The sequence below is a fragment of the Akebia trifoliata genome, chromosome 3, assembly GCF_017979445.1.
Source record: "Akebia trifoliata isolate Shusen 1 chromosome 3, ASM1797944v1, whole genome shotgun sequence".
Taxonomy (NCBI): Eukaryota; Viridiplantae; Streptophyta; class Magnoliopsida; order Ranunculales; family Lardizabalaceae; genus Akebia; species Akebia trifoliata.
The window spans coordinates 23,060,859-23,080,217 of record NC_141377.1 but is presented as its reverse complement, the minus strand read 5'-3'; positions in this window follow the sequence as shown (position 1 = coordinate 23,080,217).

Sequence of the window (19,359 nt, the reverse complement as noted above, 5' to 3'; positions counted from 1 at the left end):
GTCCAACCGTCATCTACCGACAGATCAGAATGGGTAAACCTTTATCGGTGGCAGGAGCTCTAATCTGTCGATCCCACCGATAGAATATTCATCGGTCCCACCGATGAAGATCTTGACGGTTCCACCATTATCCACCGACAAATTAACATGGGATACCTTCTATCGGTGGCAGAAGAACAATCCTGTCGGTCCCACCAATATATTAGGCATCGGTTCCACCGAAGATCACTTTATCGGTCCCACCGCCATCCACCGTCAGAACTAATGAAGGAATTTTCATTCGGTGGCAGAAGCATACTTCTGGCGGTTCCACCGTAAAAGTACTCATCGGTCCCATCGATGAAGCTTGGAGGTTCCACCGTCAGTACTACCGAAAACGTTCAACGGTAAGATTTTCGACCGTTATTTTTGGTCGGTGCCACCGACGGAATTCAGGTGCCACCAACAGAAAGCAGTTGAAATGCAATTTCTATAAATTAGAAGCACTTGGCTTCTTTGCTCTTGATCAACAACTCCTTAACAAAGCTATCCTCTAAATAGGTAAATTTCATGTCATCTCATTCCTTCTCCCATCCTTGAGGAAAATAGTGAGAGTGATCTAGATGTTGAGTTCATGACTTTGATGGGGACAAATTTTGTCCATATGAAGAGAGGTTCACATAATTTCAGTAAAATGAGTTATTCTAATAACGGAAGGCGATCCATTGGTAGACCTCCATATATGTCAAAGGATGATACTGAATGCTATCACTGTGGAGGTATTGGCTAATTTTCCCACAGTTTCTTTCTCGAAGCCTAGAACAATCGATTTCCAAATATCTAGGTTCAACTGAACAACTGGCTACACAAACTATGTGGGTTGACTCAAATGAGTCAGAGGGTGTTGAACAAACATCTTCAAAATTTGAAGAATGTAACACATCAGGATCCATATGGCATCCACCACAGTCTCCATCCTTTTTCTGGATGAAGTTGGGAATGAACAGATATTGGTAAATCAATCTTGTCCTCAAGTAGCCTCTTTTTCTGATGAAGAAGTCGAGAAAGGCATCTGCAATTTCTCTAGATAAATTGGTCACATTAAAATTGAATTCAAGACCATTTGCTCCAGAACCACCCTAATCTCTATTAGTATATCTTCAGTGGTAGAGTAAAAGTTGCATGGGTTAGGATAACTCCCTTACAGAAAGTTGGATCATCTGTAGAATAAGAAAAGTCATCCATGCCCACGAGAGTGTGGTATTCTTCACCTCCTAAAGTGAACAATTTTATGAGGGACTTATTCAAGTTTAAGATCACCAAAGAAAAGTAGGTCCCCCACTTAATACTCACTAAGGAAATTGAAATCTGAACTTTATAGGTAAATCCCTTCTCTTCCTAAAATCAATCCTCCATCCCAAAGAATGTGTTTTAAACTGAAAAGTTAAATCAATGGATAACCAGTACCACGTGATTCACACCCTTCTTAAGGTAAGATATTTCACAAAATGGTATTTGGATAGTGGTGACTCCAAACACAAGACCAGTGCCAAAGTTGATTCAGTCTCTTGGCAAATTTTAATGGAGGTTTTATCACCTTTGGTGATTGTTGTATCGGTAGGATTGTTGGATGATATGGTCAATGGATCAGCAATGCCCAAGGTTGAAATTGTTTTCTGTGTGGATGGTTTGACATATAACTTTCTCAGCACATCTCAAATGTGCGACAGAGAACAATCGGTGAGTTTCAACTGCCAGGTGTGTAAGATCTCAGATATTAATTGAAAATTGATCATGAGAGATCTCTGCACATCCGATGATTGTTATGTTATTGAAGACACCAGAAAGACCACCATTCTATGTGTGAGTAATGTGGCTCAAGTTGACGAGGTCCAGTTATGGTGTCAAATATTGACCATGTTCACTACAAGAACCTGTCTCGACATGTTTCAAAAATATTAGTTAGAGGTTGCCTATGTTAGACAATAAAGTTAGATAAGTCTGTGGAGGAAGTATCATATTGGTAAACAAGTTTGTAGTACCCACAAAAAGATAAAAGTTCTAGCTGTCTCAAATCCTCTAGCATTATTTTACATGGATCTTATGGATCCCATAAGATTTCAAATTCTAAGAGGTTAGAGATATTTTCTTGTAGTAGTTGATGATCACTTCAACTCTGTTGGGTTGCATTCTTAAAGGATAAATTGGATACATTTGATGGATTTGAGAACGTCGTTAAGCTACTTCAAACAGAAATAGAATCCGTTGTTGGACGGATCTGAAGTGATCATGGTAGAGAGTTTGAATAGTCAGCCCACTTAACTCTGTGATAATTACATGTTTTGACAAAAAATTCTCATCTCTATAGGTCCCTTAGCATTATGGTGTTGCTGAGAGGATCAACTCTGTTCTGCATGAAATGGCTCGTTATGCTTCATAGTAAGATTTTTGAGTCAAGGTTGTAAACACTGCCTGATACCTTATCCCTTTGAATATCTTAAAGCAGGGTTGATCAACAACCGAAGAACTATGGAATAATTTTCCTTCCAGTGTCAAGTTTTTCAAGGTCTTTAACAATAAATGTTATACTCTTTAAAGACCATGAAAACCTGAGAAATATTGACTTGAGAAATGACAAGACTATATGTTGATATATTCATAGTGGTCTTTATTGAATCTCCAATCAGAGAAGTTGCTCCATTCAATAGTCAATAGATGTTGTGGTTGACGATCAACCAATGAAGGACATATGTTCTACTGATTCGACGATAAATGATGAGAAGATATTTCCGATCTCTTTCCTGTCGTCATCCCCATCTCTCGTGCCAAAATCTCATAGTTATTTGAGACATTCACTCTTGAGTCCAAAAACTCACAAGTTGATCCAAATTGGTAAATTTGAGTGAGTAGTGTGTGTTATTCTTCCAAACTTATGTTCTATTGTTCGAACGAGTTCTTTTAAGAAAATTTGGGATCATAGATCCATATTTGTTCTAAAATAGACTCATTCAATGATTGAAAAGATTTTTTTTCTCCCTAACATTAAACTTGGTTTGAGTTCGAGACTCTCGAGTATGTGTACTTTTATTGGTATATCTGAGGTTCAAACCTCATTTCTGTGAATTTCTTTTTTTAGAAATTTTCACATTGTTGGAGTCAGTGTAGCCACATTATCCAGAAATCCATCTTATTTCAAGAACATGTTGTTGTTTATTGGTAAATTTGGATACATGTATCCTCATATTGTTCTTAAAATGAGACTATTTAAGGATGATGGAGCCTCATTGCTTCCCGTCAACCATTACCCAAGTGAACATACATATGATGGACAATTTTTTACTATCAATTTTTACATCAACCTTGTAAATCTTGAGTGAAAATCACTTTCGTGTGTCTACTAGTATATTTGAGGATTTCAAGCCTCCTTGTTCCGCGTCAAACATTGATTGGATGCTTGTGTGCACCACGGAACTCCGTTGGTCCACCAAATTTGAGCCAAAAATGGCAAATATATTTTGTTCCACTCTTGGGCTCTCAAACTTAATTCTCTTACAATATTCCTCATATTTTAATTATTTGGTGAGCATAATAATCAAATGTGGTCACGTGGCACAATTCATGCATTTAACTGCCTCGTGTGAGTATTCAAATTGGTAATTCTTTAAAACTGCTCACACGTTTATTATGCTACAACTCCTATACTTTTATTTGCGTACTTTATTATCTTTCTAGCATATTATGCCAATATTTCAATAGTTAAATCATTTTGGCATTTATTTTGCATACAGTTGTCCCTTAATAGTAACATCATTTACAACTGTCATGTATGCATTCGATTGCTCATTTGCATATCTTCTATTATTTTGCACATGTTGGCATGTTACGACCATGAGTCATTGAGTAATATTTTTATGTGTCGTTTATCATGCCATGCCAATGCTTAATAGTAAAACATTTTGTGTGCATTGGATCGATTATTGGCATATCATTTAAATTATGCACGCTTATATGCATGGTCTGACACTGCTTTATTTAGTTATATTTTCTTTGTGCCAATCAACATGCCATGCCTATGCCTCATAGTTATATTTTTATTTGGCATGTCCTTGTTTGCTTCCATCATGCATTTCGCTCTGATAGTCATATTAATTGCGTGCATGTGTACTATTCCCTTGTGTTTATTGCTATATAATCTGTATCGACAATGGGTTGATTACGCCCTTTGTCAAATACTGACAAAAAGGGGGAGAATGTACTTTCCACCCTTGTGTCCTGTCTCAATTGAATTTTATAGGTAAACCATTCAGGGGGAGCAGTACCAAAGGGGGAGCGAAACAATTAGAATCTTAGGTTTTTAATTTTAAACACTTTTGTAAGATTCTAATCTGACGTAAGTTGTGTTGGTCATTCCGGGAATGTTTCCCAGCCGTTTTGGTCTATTAGGATTTTGTCTCGTAATTGACAAAGGGGGAGATTGTAAGTTCCATATTTTGTCAATCCCGAGACACATGTTGAGTGTCGGATCGATTTACTATTGAAGACATATGAAGACTTCGTTAAAGCTGCTCAACCGTACATGCCTTGACAAAAAGCTTCCATGTGTATGCACAAAGCCTAAGAGGTAATGAGACTACCTAATACCATTTTCCAACACTTAGATGATTGATAGGTCGACCCATAGTAACTAGGAAAACTCTTTCCTCGACCCGTTCGCTCATCGGACCTTTCGGGAATCGAATATGGACATAGAGGGGACATTAAAGATTTGACCACTCTAAAATCATTTTCTGTCTTTGTTGTTTTATAGGTGTCATTATATAGGTAAAATCTAGTACACCTTCGAATCGTTTCGACGTCGGACTTCCCGAAAGCTCGTTTTGACCAAAAATGATAAAAAGGGTATTTTGGTCATTTTATCCATTTTATCATGGTTCACCCCTTGGTGGAAGTTTTGGGATGTTCTAAATATTGATATCTATCAGCTCCCCTAACGGCATACAAAACGGAGCTACCGTTTGAAAGTTATGGTCAAAACACTTTGCAGGGGCATTTTGGTAATTTACTGATGTGCCTTACTTGTGGCTGACGGTGCCACCGACAGCAAGTGCTCAAACGGTCATATTTATGACCGTTGAGTCACGAATTTGCTCTCTTCTCATATATAACAACTCTAACTCATTCATTTGGATTGGTTGAAGCTTGAGAGAAGTAAATCTTTCATTTCTACATACTTTTAACCCTCTCTCTAGCCATGGAAGGGTTCAAACTTCATTGAAAATCCTTTTGACCCTTTGCCCTTCCTTTGGATCAATCCTAGAGAAGATTGCCTCTCCTCTCTCCACATTTTGAGAGTCTTCTCTACTTTCATGATAATTTAACTTAGGTGAACCCTTCAACATTCCTAGACTTCTCATTTGATCCCTCTCCGCCCATCAAACATCACCTTGCACACACATTGGTACATTCATGGAGCAAGGAGCAAAAAGGAGATGATGGTAGGAGTAATTACAAGTAGCCAACGAACTCGAAAGCTTGATTGGAAGATCCAACCGTCGAGACGTACTTGTAAGCTCAAGGACTCGAAGAACTCAAGATCTCCATTGACAAATCTTATGAAGTTGAGTGAGTCTTTGATTTTATTTTTAATTTTAAAAACATATGTATGTGGTTACTTGGTTCAGCCCTCAAAAACCAAGATCTTGATTCGAATCGAGGATTCTTGAAAAGAGTAGAGGTTTGTGAGTTTCCGAGGAACAAAACTCACAATTTTGAGAGAATGCGTTCTCTCGATCTTAAGGTTTTAGAATTTAGCCTATGTATAAAAATTCTATGTAAAAGGTTTGAGGTGAACCATAAACCCCTTTGATAGTGAACACCAAGTTCCTAGGTAGGAACCTTGGGAGTGGATGTAGGCACGTTGCCGAACCACTATAAAACGCTTGTCTCGTGTTTGTGAAAATGCTTCTATTAGTTTATACTTAGATGAATGTATGCTATGAATGAATACTATGCTAAGTATGTCATACGATGAATGTTTATATTCTAAGAAAATTTCAATTGCATTACAAACTAGAGACTTGCCATAAGAATGGATGTAAGCACATTGCCGATCCGTTAGATGACGTATGTTTTGTGCATGTGTTTATAATTCCGTAATTTACACTTGAATGTTTTGAATGTCATGCGATGCCATAAAATGCCGAATAGGTAAATCGTATATGAATGTGTCATTGAATGACATGATTAAATGAATGATTAAATTTCAAGTGTATTTTCATTAAATGCATCTTAGAGACATAAGTGCCAAATCGAGGCTAAGTGAATGACTTAGAACACATAGTCAAATGATCAATCTAAGTTAAAATTGGATAAATCGAAAGAAATTTTAATTATCCTATTCACCCCCTTCTAGGACTAGACATGGTACGAAGCACGTATTTTCAGATTACGCTTAGGTATTGTTTCCGATCAAGAAGTGCAGTTGGTGCAACTCAAATTAGCTTTGCTTAATGAGTTCGATGAGACCTATGGTCAAGTCTAGCCAATTTGAATTAATTTTGTGGTTGTGAATTCAATTTTCTAAAAGGGTAAGATATCAGTCATGAAATGCAATTCTTATCTTATGGTGCCATTCTCATAAGAGTGCCCTTATTACTATATGTAAATCAAAGTATACAGATTAATCATTCAAAATCAACACAGAAACTCACTAATAAGAGGTGCGTGAGTGGTGCGAAAATTGCCTCTCGTTCTAGATGGGGGATGATGAATCTGAGTCGACCCACTGTAGTCCTTCCCTATAACGATTACAATCCAAGCCTTCTTGGATAATTAAAAAAAATTACAAGGAATCCTATACAAGAGTTTCTAAAATAGAAAAATAAACCTAGCTAAAGATTAAAGGAAATTAAAATAAATATATATATATATCCTTACAAGGAGCAAAAAGGAAATGTTAGTAGAAATGATAGTAAACGGATTCAAAAATTGATTCTGACTTATAAAAATCTTGTTGACTTTTTCACATTTGAAAGAAAATTTCGTTCTGTCCCAAATCGATATACTATAACAATTAATTGGAGATCGGAGCAGAAAGTTACGGTCAGTTTAAGTTCTGTTGTCTTCTTGGCAAAGAAGCCGATTTTGTTTCGAATTCCTCTTAGGTTCTTTCGAATTGAAAATAAATCTAACCGCCATCCCCAGCAGTGGTATCAATTTGATCGATGCTATATAGATTGCAGAAATGTAGATTAAACAAATATTAGAAAAAAAATTGGGTAAGTAGGATTCGTTCCGTAGAATTTTAAAACAGATTAGAAAATTGCAGCTAAGAAATGAAATAAAATGGAAATGAGAGCAAGAATAGAGATTGATAATAATGTAAAAGAGACTTAGAGAGATCAAATTAACTTTTGCAAGTCATCCTATTGTTGAATAATTCTCATTTTTAACTCAATCCACGTAACAAATCGTTGTTCGTAGAATGGAAGATAAATCGATTAATCACTTGAAGGTAACTAGAAAAATAGCAATTATGAATCCTAAACTTAGAGGAGATTATCCAACTTATATTTCAAATTCATTACAAAGTAAGATTAAGCTTGAACTCATCTAAGCAATAATAATCAAAGTTAAAATTGAAAATATAAATTGGATGATCTCATCTTAAGAGACTTCATAAGAACACAATAAAGCAGAACTAATAGAATTGAAACAACAATATTAAGATAAACTCGCTCTGGCATCATCAACCTCTCTAAGGAGAGTCTAGCTCGTGAGGAACAAATTACTACAGTAGTAAAATAAGAAAAATAAGGTAGAGAAGAGTCTATTTTGCAATTCGATTCCTTCTTGATGATCCTCTAATGGAGTTACAAAGAAATTTAAAAAACAAAGATAAAAAAAATACTCTTGAGATATCATATCTACAATAATTCTTTTTCTCAAAGGAAAAAATAAGAAAAAATACAAAGAAATTAGGAGCAAGAAAATGAATAAGAGAGACCCTTTCTCTAGAGATTGAGGTTTTATTTATAAAGAAAAATGTATGTAGAAGAGTCCAAAAGTAGTCTCCACTTTTCTTTGCAAAAGAGGACAAAAGAGGAGACATGAGTTAAGGATTAGGACATTCCAAAGTGGGCTCAAATGCTTTTACCTTGAGATTTAGACTCCAAAATGCTGATTTTCTGCACAAGAAGCACACATAATCAAATTTATGAAATTATTTATATATAATTAAGCTTGATTTTCATCTAATAACATGCTACATGATGTTTCGAGACTTATCATGATTATTACCTTAATACGGAGAAATAGGGACAAAAATATAATTTAGTGTTTTGAGAAAGTCATAAACGCACGCATATAAGGATTATGGTTATTATATGACCAGGTCTGCCTTGCTTGGTAGACTTGGTCTCATTAATTGCTGCGTTACCCTTCTCGCCAGATTAGGGAGATATCTACTTTGACCTATCTTTCTGAAGGGTAGCACCTGTATGCTGATCTGCACATGGTACCATTTAATCGGTTTGGACACATGTACGGTTTAAATAATTGTGCTATTATTTACCTCTGCAATTATCTCCTCTTGAGAAGGCATGAAGTATCTCCATCTTCTCGAGACATGTACCTGATTTCTCATTGGCTGCCTTGCTTCTCTATTATTACTTCTACTCTTCACGAATTGACGCATTTAATGTAACATCATTTCAAATCATCACTGACGGCTAAGATGGATCACTTTTCATCTATGTCCATCCACATGCCCCATTATTATCTACACTACTCCCAAATTACGACGTTTAAGTTGGACTTAGACTCTCCTCTCAAACGTATATACTCATTTATTCTCTCTTATAAATATGAGACTTAGTGTTCATTCTCCTTCTTACAGTGCTACAACTCTGTAATTCCATCTCTCCGCATTCTGTGAAAAATTCTCCATCTCTTTCTTTCTGCTTCACTGTTACCCTTACCTCTCTTAGACTAAGGTAATCTTCTTTTCTTTATCTTTTCTTTTCTACACACTTACTTTCTCAATGGCTGCTAACAAAACCCAACTTTAAAGGAGGCTCTACATTCCTGCCTCTATGTCTCTTTGGGTCAGTGATGACCCCAATAACCCTGATGATTGCCGTCAAAGAGAAAACTTAGTCTACGCCGACCAAATTAAGGTTAGCCTTACTTTTCGCCTCTCTCCCTTCCTTAGAGAGGTGTTGAGTAAGAAAAATCAAGCCCCAGGCCAAATGTCTGGGAACTTGTACCTCCTGGTGGAGATTTTGGATAAGATGGGCATAACCCCCAATAACTTCTTCTCCAAATGCAATCTGACAGCCATCCCCTAACGCCTGGGGTACTATTCACTGTCCTCCAGGAGCGTAGCAGTGACATTGGCTTCTTATCTCCCCAGTGCTGATAGAGGGTGGTACAAGGACATCCTATTTATTTTTGGGAATTGGGAGTTCACCCCTAGCGTTCCTCATGAGGGATTTAGGGCTCCTCAAACCTTCCAGGGTTAGATTGACTTTAGATTTTTTATTGTGTCTTAATCTACTGTTCTGTCTGCTTCTAACTTTTGTTGTTTTTCTTCATAGATTTCTCTGTCATTTTCACTACTGAGACCAGGAAAGACCAATGTAGAGTATCCAAAGACTGAAGGCTAGTAGTAGTAGACCTCCAAACCAGAGCTATTGAGGGGGTGGCGGTGGAAGACTTCCTTTCTGTTTTGCCTCAGCCACCTGCACGATGAGTCTTATTTGATCTAGTTGAGTTGATATTAGAAGACTTTGATCCTTCCCCCCTTGCCTCTGCTCTCCTTCAGCCTCTTGCATGATGGGTCGTATCTGATCAGGTTTCTTTTAGTCAGGCCGAAGAGATCTTGGAAGATCTTAATCCTTCATCGGCTTCTATTTCCAATCTTCCATCATCTCTAGTTCTAAGAGGGTCTTCGATGCCATGAATAACGACCTCTCGGAGTTCCCTTTCTCCTGTTCCCCTGCCATTAGGGCTACTCCTCCCACTAACCCAGCCAAGGAATAGAAGCAGAAGAGTCTGGCCTCTCGAGGCTCCACCCTCTCTAGAAAAACTGGCCAACTAGTTTTGTGCGTAGGGAACAAATCACTCAGGCTTCTGCTTCTGTTTCTACTACGTCTGCAACTGTTGTTACTGTTGTAGTTGTTACTATCCCTACTAGACTTCCTAAAGAGATTTAGGCTCAGGTAGGATAGAGTTTTGATGCCACCAGGGAGCACAGTCCTATTCCTGACCTACAACCACGTAAAAGGCGCAGGCTGGTCAGGAAAGTTTTGAGGGATCCTTCCCCTCCAGAGGAAGAGGGTGTCAATCACGTTAAGACACCTCTAGAGGAAGCTGCATTCTCTTAGAGGAGTCGAAAGGCCCTCCTCTAGGGCAGAAATGAGTTCAATGATTTTTGGCCTCCCTTCAATCACGTTCATAATAAAAGTTGTGGGGTGAGGAACCCTATCATTGCTGCCTCTCTACTCTCCCATTCCATTTCTCCCAGGGATTGGGATGTTACGAACTAGGCTAATGCTGACTTAGGCTTTGGTTGATTTGTTCATGGCTTCTATCAGGTAACTCTCTGCTATTCCTATTTTGTTATTTATTTTGCATGATTTACTCATTTAACTACTTTACTATTCTTTGCAGGCCAATGTCTATGGAACCTTAACCTTCCTAAAATGGTGTGTGGCTGAGGACTAGGTAGTTGTCCTAATTAGGGAGCATGAAAAAAAATAACTTTGTTCCAGGCTGAGCGGGCCTCTTCTAGCCAATTTTTCAAGGAGGCTAAAGAGGAGATGTAGGCAAATTTTGCCCAATTTTCCAAAGCAAACTTAACTTTGGAAATTAGTAATAAAAAGTTGACAGATCTCGAGGATGTTCTTCAACTGTAATTGACCTGCTATAAAGAGAGAGTACAAAGGAGAGACATAGAGCTAGTGAATCTCCAAAAGAAAGTACAATAGGAAAAGCATGAGCTAGACTCTTTTAAAACTGGTATTGAATCAGCTAAGGCAGCTCAGGCCAAAGAAGATAAGGCTGATATTAAGATATTGTTGGGGTAATTATAAGCCCAATACTCTCGATTGGTAGAGGAAGCTTTTACTAAGGCTTACCGCAAAGGGTTTGAGGCTGTTCGACTTCAATACAAGGAGAAGGAGGACAATATGGATGAAGGTTATCTTATTTTTCATGTCAGGAATATGTCTTGGACTGGGCATTTTGGGAAAGTCCCACCCTTCCAACTAGATGGGGATGGGAACCCTGTTGCTGTCTTGGAACGAGTCCCTAGTGAAATTATGGAGGCTGGGCTTACCGTTGAAATGGACATAGCCAGGGCAACTGATTATTTTGCTTAGGCCAGTGATCTGTCCACTGATTTGTCTCCTGTCCCTATTATTGATGTTGATCAAGACGAGGTTGTCAATCCTCTAGATATAGCTGCTAAAGTCGACCCTCCAAACCCTGCTACTCAGACTTCACCTTCCGTCAACCAGCCCTCTACCACTGAGTGAAAATCTACTTCTTCGTTTCATCTGTATTTTGCTTTTGTTGCTATTTTTGTACTGTCCCCTTTTTGGGATTTCTCTTGTACTTTCTCTTACCATTAATGAGAAAATTTTGTTTTCCCACCATTTCTATTTTATACAAGATTTCTCCTCTTCAAACTACTTATGTTGCATACACAATTTGCTTATCTATTTTTTTAACTTAGCGTAAGTTTCAATATTACGCTTGACGTAAAGATTCTAGTAGATCTGTTCCTTTACATTGCTTGCCTTACTTAAGATAACTTACTTAAGCCAATTGCTAATCTACTTCCAATGTAAACTTTGTTTGTATTGTTTGCGCTGAACATTCCATTGCTAAACTGCTTGAACTGCTCGTATTTACTACCTTTTCCCCTCAGGTTCTACCTTATGTAAATTATACTTAGGTGGAACCTTTTAGTAGATGATTACATTAAGCTTTGGGGAGCTACTTTTGAATTATTGTCCTTGAAGAAAGCTCTAACTCAACTTTTATTTCTTGACCCCTAAAACAGCTAATCTTCAGCATTTTTATCATTATAAGGCAAATAATAGTCTTTTCAACAACTTTTGTCTTACCCATAAGTAGATGTCTTCGAGGATCTATTTTTCCGTTATACAAATCTCATTGCTATACTACTCAAGATAGCGTATGGTCGACCAGTTCTTCATTCTACTAGTTGAAGTAGTGTTGAGTTGTGTGGACTAGACTCTGTAATGAGCTCAACTTAGTACTAACTTACTCGTGCCAGAGTAGGGAGATCTTTGCTTTGACCTGTCTTGTTTAAGGGTAGTGCACATATGATGATCTGCGCATGGTACCATTTAATCGACTTGGACACGTTTATGATTTAGATAATTGCACAGTTATTTCCCTCTACACTAGTTATTAACAATTGAGTAATCTAAGGAAGGATTCATGCCTTTAGCTCTTTATTAATGGTGATTCTCAATGAATTATCTTCAGATCATATGCATAGGCTTACCAATTGGAATGAGATAATTGAAGTAGATTGGGGTAGTGAACTTAAATTCTATTGTTCTTGGTGGATTCAACTTCTATAATGATTTATTTTCCCAAATTAATTTCTATTTTGGTAGTTGGTAACACAAACATCTTCAAAATTGTTTTAAATTCTTTTAAAATTTGAACTTCAATTGCTTTCAATTTTAAGAGTATTCCCCATTGTCCTGGTGGATTCAACCTTTACTTGCCAATCTTTTAAGATTTGTTTTATTTATTCTCCATCTACACGCTCCATACACAGCGAACAACTGACACAGTTAGCTTATAGTTTTTCTAAATGAATCATGGAATCTTGCAATGATCATATCAAAATGGGTTTTTCTAAGCTACTTGTGATATGAACTAAATTTCCATCCATTTTATTGAGAATCCCAAAAAATATCGTCCCCTCTAATTCATTTATTTGGTGAACATCCCCATTGTTGATGCAAGTTTTTTGGGATGTGAAACACTTTCCTTACAAACACAGTAAGATTTGGAGCCTTAATAAGCATCAATTTGCATAAATGGACTACCACATAAAAAATCCAACACTACAACCTGTAAGTTTCAATGAAAAACTTAGATAAAAAAATTCAAAAAATAATTTCTTTAGAACTAGATCAAGGTTTTTAAAAATAGACGGCTACTGAACTTCCAAATCATTACTCTCAAATTTAAAATGAAAGCCAACGCTACAAAATAACTTTTTTTTAAGTTTTATTTTTTCAAAATTCATAGAATTTCATCCTCTACAACCTTGAAGCATCAGGTCATATTTTTAGATGCCAAGAGGTGAACTCATAGACCCTTAGTAAATTTCACAAATCCACCTTGAGATACGTGAAATACGATTGCAAAATGATTTTATTGATTTGACTGAAATGAAGATACAAATCTTAGTTTTTTCCTTTAATTAATAGTCAAATAGAAAAATAGTAGTGACAGGTATGTAGCTTTATTCTCTTTGGGCTTCACGTGTGACAGATTGCTTTAACATTGGCTTTGTTTGTACTTGATATTCTGTAGAGGCTTTTGTAGATTTTTCTTCTCTCCAAACTTCACACTTTATTGACTTAGAAGGAATTTTTGACTTCTTCAAAGTGACATTTGAGCTTGATTTTCTATTGAGGTTTATGTAGATTTTCTTCTCTCCAGACTTCGTGTTTTATCCATTGAGAAGGATTTCTTAGCTTTTAGAGAAGGTATTTTGAGTTTGATCTTTTGTAGAGGTTTATGTCTGTTTTCTAATCTCGAGACTTCGTGTTTTATTTGTTGAGAATGATTTTTGACTTCTGAAGAATGACTTTTGAGCTTGATCTTCTCTTGAATCAAAATTCATGTCTCTCTTGTAGAGTTTTGCTTCGCTTCTTAAGAAGTGCTTGAGAACTTCTTCTTTAAAGGGAGAGTTTTTTCTTCTCTAGAGGGAGAGCTTTTGTTTTCTGAGAGAAAGTGATCCCAGTCCCCTCCAAATGAGGGAGGCTTTGGTATTTATAAACTTAGGATAGTTTAACTTTTCAATTATGCCCTGACTTAGAGAGCTTTAATTGATTTATCTAAATGTCAAATTTGTTATCCGATTTTAAGGATTCTATGAATTGTTCTTGGGTCAAACACATTTATTTGTGTATAAGACCCAATATTCAATGTAAATCACTTGTATTTGGTTAGATCATAGACATTATCTGTGAAAACCCAAACCCAAACCATATGCAGCCTATCCTAATTAACGAGCCCTAATTCATACTTGTGAGCCTAATTTTGATTTGAGGGGCTTTCGTTATTTTAGAACGCGATAGGGACTCATTTAAATTTCGATGCCTACAAGGGTGAAATCTTTACTTAGTAAGGTTAAGGGGACTCTTTTGAGATTAGTATTTGGTGGAGGCCTCATTGTGAGCTTGATGTGACCTGCTATAATTAAAGAGTTTATAGGAAATGGAGAGTGGGAATTCTCTTTCTTAGTGGCATACAATAGAGCCAACCAAAAATAAATATGGATAGTCTTTTAAGAGCTAAAGACTTTAAACCTTTTGAAATCAAAGGGTCCCTCAGAATTGACCTCAAGTTAACAGATAAATATAGATCCTAGTTCTCAGCAATAAAACCAATTGTTATAGTAAGGGTGATTTAGGTATAACACATGTTTTTCAAATTGATGCCAAACTCCCTTGACCTCGGTCTTTTTCTATTGATTAACCATAAAGTAATCTAAATGCCTTCATCCTAAATGAACCAATCATCAAGCTGTCCAACCTCTATGTTAATTAACTTCATCTTCAAACCATCTTTTACAACCTTACTTTAATCCCTTACTAGAAGACTCTTGATTGCCCATCCTCAACATTCTATCATGGACTGCTTCAAAAATCCTTTCTTATTCTTAAGGTTTGAGGTTAAATTACATAGAATCTTAAAAGTCAAGAGGATGGAAAAAAATTTGTTTTTATTTTTTTAACTTAATTTAAAATGTTGGGTGAAATTTTTTTAAGTTAAGATAAGGGAGGGTATTTAGGTAAATAGAAATATATTAAAAAAACAAGGAAAATCTCAAATCCACTTTCCTTCCTTTTTGCTCACTTTTGAATTCAAATGTGGGGAATCTCTTGGTATGGTAGGTTTTTTACTTTTTGGAGGCCTTTTATTCGGACTGTTGATTATGATTGTTAGATTCGATTTGATTTTTTACAATCTAATTAAGACTGTCACTGGGTAGGTCTGATCTGGGCTTGGTTGATCCCTAATGCAGCCCTAATCTAAACTCTACATTAAGTCTGCCCTGCACCCCTATCGGAGCTAAGTTGGCTATATGGCTTGGTTGTAGTCATTCCATTTTCTATTAATCAAAATAAGATTCCAATATCTATCCTACAATTAGAACAAGCGAAAAAGCATCTATGCTTCTTGACATGAAAGTGGATACCCTACAAGAAAGGAAATTTAAAAAATTAAAATGAGGCTGGTTTATGTAAAAATGTTTCATATTCTTCTAAGCTAAGTATAATGTGATTCTACCATTGAGGTTACCTTATTCAAATGGTTCAACCATTAAAATTTTGTCCAACATTGTTGTCTACACAAAGAAAGCCACGTCTGTGAGAACTTTGTAAGAAAGGCTAGAAATGATGTGAGATCAATTTTTCCTCTCTTTTTTCTTCTTTTTTTCCCTTGTAAGTGATAAGTAACATATGTTGCAGTACTTCATTACTATCATCAGAATATCAGAGTATGCATTCATCCATGAACTTCAAATAATAAGACAAGTAGAAAGAAAAACAAAACATACTAATTCGTCTCCAACAGCAGGCTCGACTCTTCGTCCACCATAGCAATCGTCTCCAACAGCTCTGCCAGTAGTGATGGGCAACAATAAGAGTGCCAAAAAGAAAGGAAACATTTGAATTGGAGTTTTAAAAACTAAACATTTTATAAAAAACTTCAACAGGATCACTTACTCATGATGGACGCTATAGACATGCTTGTACAACCATTTTGAATGTAAAGCCTCTTTCTTCACCATACTGGATGGTCTATTAGGTTGGAAAGTTTTCTGGTTCTATTTCAAAATTTTCATCGTCGGATCGATCTTGCCAAATTTCACATACCCTCTAAGTGTTGAATCCTTGTCTGTATCTCCCGACAGCATTGCTGATTTTGAATTACCTTGCCAATTTGATCTTGTGGCTCATTCCAGCCATCTCAGCAATTCCACCAGCATTGTCACTTACAGGACCATAGGCATCAATTGCAAACCTGCCCCATAGAGGCATGGGTCCCAACAATGGTAGATGATCTTCTTAGCCAATTGACAAGCGACATCGGGGATAATAAAAGTAACTCTGAAGAGAATGACCACCTGTAAGCATTGCTGGTGTAATACTCAGTAGTTCCAAAGTTGAAGAGAGTAAAATTTTAGTATTACACAACATAAATGTCCTATACTGTCTAAATGACTGCATCCCCTTGAATGCAGTCCACACTATTATTGTAAAGCGTGTGAGCAAAACCACAACATGTTTAGCCAGAGCTACCAATAGAAGCAAGAAAATAGCCCCTATCCAAGCAAGCCAGGCAATAGACCCTTGAAAGTAAGAATCATGTAACTATGTCTTCCTGCCTCACGACAGATCCTAGCAATCGACCCCTTCTCCCCCAACACATACACACACACTCACTCACTCACTCACGGGTGACACAAATCATAACAATGTTGATATGGATAACCTATCTGTACAACATGAAACCGATTAAGTGAAGATTAGAAACAGCTCTGTTGGCATATTATCCATATTGGCTGATTCTTATTTCCACGTTATTGTCAGATTTAAATATTCAATAATTGAGTTGAGAATTGAGATTCAGACCTAAAGATATAATTCAAATAAGTTCAAAATTCTAAACAAACATGAGAAGAAAGACTAAAATGCCTAAATTTCAAAGAAGATCAAAAATTGAAACATTAAAACTTAACCCTAGCAATATTGTTTATTTATTGAACATCAAGAGAAGATTTTTTCTCGATTTCAAAGAAGGTTGTTGTTCATCTATAGAAGATCAAGAAACAACTTCACGATTCCCTTGAGTAAAAGTAGTTTAACATGCTCAAATTACACAGTCGAGGAAAACAGGGATGGAATTACATCATTTGGAAACAAACTAATAAAAAAATTTAGGGATTTTTAGGGTTTTTGAGAGAGATGGACTTACAGATGAGATCTGAAGTGATTTGATCGATGGCACTGACGATTGAGCTTCAATTCGTAGGGTTTTTTACTTGAGCTCTAATTTCTTCTTCGATTTGAGTTCTAAGACATTAAAAATCCATCGACGAAGTGACAGGAGCTCGTTCGGTGCTCTCGATGGATCCGAAATTGATTGCATACAAATCAATTCGTAGTGAGAGATCCTTCGGTGCTCTCGATCGCTCGGTGTTCTCAAATGCTTGGTTTGATCGAACCAAATCAAGAGGGAAGGTTATCTGTGAGAGAGAATGAGATTCGTCTACAACTTTCTTCGATCTGTTTTGCTCTAAAATGGTTGAGAGAAGGAAGTCTGTTGAGACGTTAATTTTTATTTATTTTTTCGTTAAAAGAAACAATTCGGTGGTTCGATGGGCCGAGGCTGTCGAAATTTGTTCTTGGGCTTAATTGGGCCTATAAAAAAAAACGTTGGTCTTGGGCCGCTGAGTTTACCGCTATAATAATAGCGAATTTTAACTATTTTGACGTAGTGATAAGAAGCATAACTTTCACGTCAAGAAGCATAGATGCTTTTTCATGGAGTGACCTCAGGCTGGAATTTCATATCGCACTTCTTGCATGAAAGTGGATAGGAAACATAGAACAAATGAAAAAGCATCTATGCTTCCTATTCACTTTAACGTCAAGAAATGTGATATGAGATTCCAGCCTGAGATCACTTTAGCATTATTCTATTTTTTATAATATATTTTACTTATCTATTTTATTATAAAATTATAATTTATCTGTACATTATATAAACATATAATTATTACACCTAGTAACGCAGGCCAAACCGAGTTGGGCATTGTTTGGCCCTAGCCTCGCTGTGATTTATCCAATCAATTAAGACATTTTGAGCCCTACCCTACCTTGGTGGGCTCGCTCTACACTGCGTGAAAACTGAAAAATTCGAGGGGCTAAGGCCACAAATATTAGAAATCAAATTTCAACAGTCCAGGGCGATTGGAATTCTTGATGTTGTACAATGAAAAATTCAACGCCAATTCGACCCCTTGGTCCGACAAAGTTTATGACATTCAACAACCTTGGATTGTGAATATGGGTTTCATTTTCAGGTTATGCTGACACTTCTTTTTTGGACGTGTTGGGTTGGATTAGTGGGCCAAAGGGCTCAATTGATACCCTTAAATCTTAATTCCCACACAACACTCCCCCGCTTCTCCTCTTCATCTCCATACCGAACTTTTATGTTATTTTCTTTTTGTGTTTTTAGGCACCTTAAGCTTAATATAACACATGTACTTATTTTTTTTTTTATTTTTTTATGGCTTCAGGAGAATAATGGTTAAGGGCTTTGAACCTAAAACACATTTCGAGGAAAAAATGTGTATTTTTTTATTTCTCTAAGAAATAACTTTCCATATCATCTAGGCACATATTGAGGGCATCCCCAATTTACAAAACTACCCATTAGGTTTCACTTGATTGGTCATCTAGATTTTGTGATATCCTGGATTGACTTTTTTGTAAACCAAAAAACTCTCAATTAGTTTATCTATGCATCCATTTTTGTTCAATATATTTTTTAATTAAATATCCTCCAAATCCCAAAAGCAATATATATTTGATGTTATCGAGACTACTCCACTTGATTGGATTTCAATGTGAGTCAGTACTAAAACTTATTTGAATAAACTAGTTGAGTTATACTAGGTCATGTTAGAACTCAATTGAGTTATCTAGTTATATTTAGGCCCTATATTTAGATACAAAGTACAAAGTAACAGAGAGAAGAAAGTAATGTACAAAAGTAGAAAGTAATTTCATTTTCCCTTTTAAAAAGTAAGTTTTCTAAATGAATTCAAATAATTTTTAAAATTTTCAACTTTAATTTTTTTTACTATTTGTAGAGGTGTTGATAGACTCTGTCTTACTGATCCAAACTTCCTCTTTCCTCATCCTTGTAAGCATTGGTATGGTACCTACTAAGAATTCTCTAACGCTCAAGTTAGAGTTGTAGAAGAATAACAAGAATAATCGATAGAACTTTGTTCTTCTTCAATCGGCCAAAAGATCTTTTAGCATCTGTCAATTCCTTTATTTATAGATCCTTGCTTCG